This window comes from Embiotoca jacksoni, unplaced genomic scaffold, assembly GCF_022577435.1.
Source record: "Embiotoca jacksoni isolate LCO1_2020_lvr unplaced genomic scaffold, fEmbJac1.0.p SCAF_17, whole genome shotgun sequence".
In the NCBI taxonomy this organism is placed as follows: Eukaryota; Metazoa; Chordata; class Actinopteri; family Embiotocidae; genus Embiotoca; species Embiotoca jacksoni.
Window position 1 is genome coordinate 119001 of NW_027185307.1, and position 6000 is coordinate 125000.

At 49.6% G+C, this 6000-nt stretch overlaps 1 protein-coding gene across 1 annotated transcript in view; it reads right to left on the reverse strand.

Annotated features, from left to right (window-relative positions):
* arhgef4 (Rho guanine nucleotide exchange factor (GEF) 4) overlaps positions 1–6000 on the reverse strand; it is a 47586-nt gene that overhangs the window by 28334 nt on the left and 13252 nt on the right. The window lies entirely within an intron of this gene.

Sequence of the window (6000 nt, forward strand, 5' to 3'; positions counted from 1 at the left end):
GTCACAAGAACAACGTCAGCAGCGGCTCAGAGGACATGGTGGAGCAGCTGGAGCTTTAAAATGGAAGAAATCATGAACAGCTTCAATTCACAGAACCTGCAGACTGGAAGCTGAAGCTGAAACTGAAGCTGAAGTTGAAGCTGAAGATAAAACTGAAGATTTAGATGAAACTGAAACTGAAGATGAAAGTGAGTTTCACCTTCCAGCATCACAACGAACCAAAGCACACATCCACATAACGGAGGAGGAGCTTCATCAGAACAAGGAAGCAGCCGGAGAGTCTGAGGTAACCTGATGACAGCTATGTCGATGTTTGAAATTTTCTAAATGTAATAATAAACAATAATAATCATAATAATTAATAAAAAAAAAAACAATAGACTCTTATTCTGCAAGACTGTGTAGTGTCATTAAACCAAGAAGCTGAAGGCAAAGAGGAGGAAATATAAATCATCGGTACCGGAGCTTTTAATGGGGAACGTGAGGTCATTGGCCAATAACACGGATGAACTCGGCGCGCTGGTAAAGACTCAGCGGGAATACCGGGAGTGCAGCATCATGTGTTTCACCGAGATATGGCTGCACTCACATTTTCCGGACCACAGCGCGGCCGTACCCGGCTTCAGGACCATTCCCTGCTTCAGGACCGTTCCCTGCTTCAGGACCGTACCCGGCTTCAGGACCGTTCCCGGCTTCAGGACCGTTCCCTGTTTCAGGACCGTACCCGGCTTCAGGACCGTTCCCTGCTTCAGGATCGTTCACTGCTTCAGGACCGTTCCCTGTTTCAGGACCGTACCCGGCTTCAGGACCGTTCCCTGTTTCAGGACCGTACCCGGCTTCAGGACCGTACCCGGCTTCAGGACCGTTCCCTGTTTCAGGACTGTACCCGGCTTCAGGACCGTTCCCTGTTTCAGGACCGTACCCGGCTTCAGGACCGTACCCTGCTTCAGGACCGCTCCCTGCTTCAGGACCGTTCCCTGTTTCAGGACCGTTCCCGGCTTCAGGACCGTACCCGGCTTCAGGACCGTACCCGGCTTCAGGACCGTACCCGGCTTCAGGACCGTTCACTGCTTCAGGACCGTTCCCGGCTTCAGGACCGTTCCCTGTTTCAGGACCGTACCCGGCTTCAGGACCGTTCCCTGTTTCAGGACCGCTCCCTGCTTCAGGACTGTACCCGGCTTCAGGACTGTTCTCTGCTTCAGGACTGTGAGGAGGTGGACACGGGAGGCTAAAGACGCCCTGCAGGACTGCTTTGAGTCCACGGACTGGAATGTGCTGTGTGGACCACATGGGGAGGACATCAACAGCAGGACGGACTGTATCACAGAATACATAAAATTCTGTGAACACACCACCGTACCATCCTGGACTGTAAAATGCTTCCCCAACAACAAGCCATGGATCACCAGTGACCTGAAGGTGCTTCTTAATCAGAAGAAAGCAGCCTTCAGGTCTGGGGACAGGGAGGAGCTCAGGAGAGTGCAACGCCACCTGAAGGAGAAGATGAGGGAGTGCAAGGACTCCTTCAGGAGGAAGCTGGATGCCAAACTCCAGCAGAACAACGTGAGGGAGGTGATGACCGGGATGAAGGAGATTACTGGCTTCTAGGTTGGAGGGAGACAATCAGGGGGAACCTGGAGAGGAACAACCAGGGGGAACCTGGAGAGGAACAATGAGCTAAATTGTTTCTTCAACAGATTTAGTTCACTGCCCTCATCTGTCTCCTGACACACACCTCACACCCCCAAACACCTCCGCTGCCTTACCCCTCTCCAATCTGTCCCCCCTGGTGAGCTGCATGGACACAGAGTCCTCAACTCCAAAGGGCTCTTCCACCACTGACGCCATGACACCCCCCCCCCCCCTCCTCTCTGTGACAACTGGCCAGGTTAGGAGACAGCTGGAGAGACTCCACCAGCACAAGGCTGCAGGACCTGACGGCATCAGCCCCAGGTCCTGAGGACTTGACGGCATCGGCCCTGGGTCCTGAAGACCTGACGACATCGGCCCCGGGTCCTGAAGACCTGCGCCGTCCAGCTGGCTGAGGTCCTACAACACCTCTTCAACCTGAGCCTGAAGCAGGAGGAGGTCCCGGTGCTGTGGAAGACGTCCTGCCTGGTTCCTGTACCAAAGAAGACGACTCCATCTGGCCTCAACGACTACCGACCAGTTGCCCTCACATCTCATGTGATGAAGGTGCTGGAGAAGCTGGTCTTGGCCCACCTCAGACCGCTGGTGAAATCTTCACTGGACTCTCTGCAATTTGCGTACCAGCCTCATGTGGGAGTGGACGATGCCATCATCTACCTGCTGCAACGAGCTCAGTCTCACCTGGATGGAACCGGTGACTCTGTGAGAATCACTTTCTTTGATTTCTCCAGTGCATTTAACACCATCCAACCACTGCTGCTGAGTGAGAAGCTGCGGGTGGTGGGGGTGGACATGTCCACCGTCTCCTGGATCACTGACTACCTGACAGGCAGATGATAATTTGTCCGTCTGGGCAGTGTGCTGTCTGATACGGTGGTCAGTGGTACTGGAGCTCCTCAGGGAACTGTTCTGTCTCCTTCTTGTTCACCTCCTACACCACTGACTTCCAGAACAACTCAGAGTCAAGACATCTGCAGAAGTTCTCGGATGACTCTGCAGTGGTCGGTGTATAAGGGATGGACTGGAGGAGGAGTCAGTGGTCGGTGTATAAGGGATGGACGGGAGGAGGAGTCAGTGGTCGGTGTATAAGGGATGGACGGGAGGAGGAGTCAGTGGTCGGTGTATAAGGGATGGACGGGAGGAGGAGTCAGTGGTCGGTGTATAAGGGATGGACGGGAGGAGGAGTCAGTGGTCGGTGTATAAGGGATGGACGGGAGGAGGAGTCAGTGGTCGGTGTATAAGGGATGGACGGGAGGAGGAGTCAGTGGTCGGTGTATAAGGGATGGACGGGAGGAGGAGTCAGTGGTCGGTGTATAAGGGATGGACGGGAGGAGGAGTCAGTGGTCGGTGTATAAGGGATGGACGGGAGGAGGAGTCAGTGGTCGGTGTATAAGGGATGGACGGGAGGAGGAGTCAGTGGACAGTGTATAAGGGATGGACAGGAGGAGGAGTCAGTGGATGGTGTATAAGGGATGGACGGGAGGAGGAGTCAGTGGACGGTGTATAAGGGATGGACGGGAGGAGGAGTACAGGGCAGTAGTGGAGGACTTTGTGGAGTGGGCTGGTAGAAATCACCTCCTCCTGAACGTGGCCAAGACCAGAGAGATGGTGGTCGACTTCAGGAGGAAGATGACGGCTCCACAACCGCTGAGAGTTCTGGGAGAGGAGGTGGACATGGTGGAGGTACTTACCTGGTGTCTCCATGACAACAGACTGAACTGGAAAACCAACATCAACGCTGTCTACAAGAAGGGGATGAGTCGACTCTTTTTCTTGAGGAAACTTCGATCCTTCAATGTGTGCAGCGAGATGTTGGAGATGTTCTACCATCTGTTGTGGCCAGTGAACTGTACTTCTAGTAGTCTGCTGAGGGGGTGGGGGGGGCAGCATTAGAGCCGGAGACACCAACAGACTTAACAAACTGGTGAAGAAGGCCGGCTCCATCATTGGCTGCAAACTGGACAGTCTGGAAAAGGAGGTGGAGAGGAGGACGCTGAGGAAACTATTATCCATATTGGATAATCCTGACCACCCTCTCCACCTGATGCAGGGACAGAGGAGGACGTTCTCCAAAAGACTCCTCCAGCTGCTGTCATAAGGACAGATACAGGAGATCATTCCAGATACAGGAGATCATTCCAGATACAGGAGATCATTCCAGATACAGGAGATCATTCCTGATACAGGAGATCATTCCAGATACATGAGATCATTCCAGATACAGGAGATCATTCCAGATACAGGAGATCATTCCTGATACATGAGATCATTCCAGATACAGGAGATCATTCCAGATACAGGAGATCATTCCTGATACATGAGATCATTCCTGATACAGGAGATCATTCCTGCCCACTGCAATAAGACTGTACAATAAATCACCTCTGGCCAAATCCATCACACAACAATAACACCCTGGCACTGCTGTCTTGTATGTTGTTTTGTTCTAATCCATTGCACTGTTGTTTAGGCTTAGATTAGGGTTATTTCATTTCGTTTATTTGATATTATTTTATTTTATTGTATAGAATGTGCATTTTTTTAATATATAAAAATGTTTGCCCTGTACATGCTGCTGTGACATAAATATTTCCCTCTGAGGGATTAATAAAGTATCTATCTATCTATCTATCTATCTATCTATCTATCTATCTATCTATCTATCTAACAGTAATAACACAGGATGTAATAACACATTATGGTGTAATAACAAGATGTAATAAAACACGGTACACTTGTAGTAACACAGGGTGTAATAACAATTGTAATAACACAGGGTGTAATAAAAATTGTAATAACACAGGGTGTAATAACACTTGCAATAACACAGGGTGTAATAAAAATTGTAATAACACAGGGTGTAATAACACTTGTAATAACACAGGGTGTAATAACACTTGTAATAACACAGGGTGTAATAACACTGAGTAATAACACAGGGTGTAATAACACTGAGTAATAACACAGGGTGTAATAACACTTGTAATAACACAGGGTGTAATAACACTGAGTAATAACACAGGGTGTAATAACACTGAGTAATAACACAGGGTGTAAACATCCTGGATCAGCTGCTCTGTTTCTCCTCCAACCTCCGCTGACGAGTTAAAAATACTCCTACTGTCACACTTCATCACAGCGTTGCCCTCAGCTGCCTGCCAACAGCTGTTGCCACGGAGGATATTTCCGTGGTGACAGATCCCCATGGAGATACAGAGAGATGGATATAAAGAAAGAGCACAGAACTCCATCTACTGACCTCTAACTATTGACCTTCACCTACTGACCTACATTTACTAGACCTCCACCTACTGACCTCCATCTACTGACCTCCACCTACTGACCTCCACTTACTGAACACCATTTACTGACCTCCACCTACTGACATCCATTTACTGACCTCCACCTACTGGCCACCATTTACAGACCTTCATTTACTGACCTCCACCTACTGACCTCCATCTACTGACCTCCACCTACTGACCTCCACTTACTGACCTCCATTTACTGACCTCCATCTACTGACCTCCACCTACTGACGTCCATCTACTGACCTACACCTACTGACCTCCATTTACTGACCTCCACTTACTGACCTCCTTTTACTGACCTCCACCTGCAGATCTCCACTTGCTGACCACCATTTACTGACCTCCATTTACTAGACCTCCACCTACTGACCTGAATTTACTGACCTCCATTTGTTGACCTCCATCTAATGACCTTCACCTACTGACATCCATTTACTGACCTCCACCTGCTGATCTCCACTTGCTGACCTCCATTTATTGACCTCCATTTACTGACCTCCATCTACTGACCTTCATCTACTGACCTCCATTTACTAGACCTCCACCTACTGACCTCCACCTACTGACCTCCATTTACTGACCTCCACCTACTGACCACCATTTACAGACCTTCATTTACTGACCTCCACCTGCTGATCTCCACTTGCTGACCTCCATTTATTGACCTCCATTTACTGACCTCCATCTACTGACCTTCACCTACTGACCTCCATTTACTAGACCTCCACCTACTGACCTCCATCTACTGACCTCTAACTATTGACCTTCACCAACTGACCTCCATTTACTAGACCTCCACCTACTGACCTCCACCTACTGACCTCCATTTACTGACCTCCACCTACTGACCACCATTTACAGACCTTCATTTACTGACCTCCACCTACTGATCTCCATTTACTGACCTCCACCTACTGACCTCCACTTACTGAACACCATTTACTGACATCCACCTACTGACCACCACCTGCTGACCTCCATTTACTGACCTCCACCTACTGACCACCATTTACAGACCTTCATTTACTGGCCTCCACCT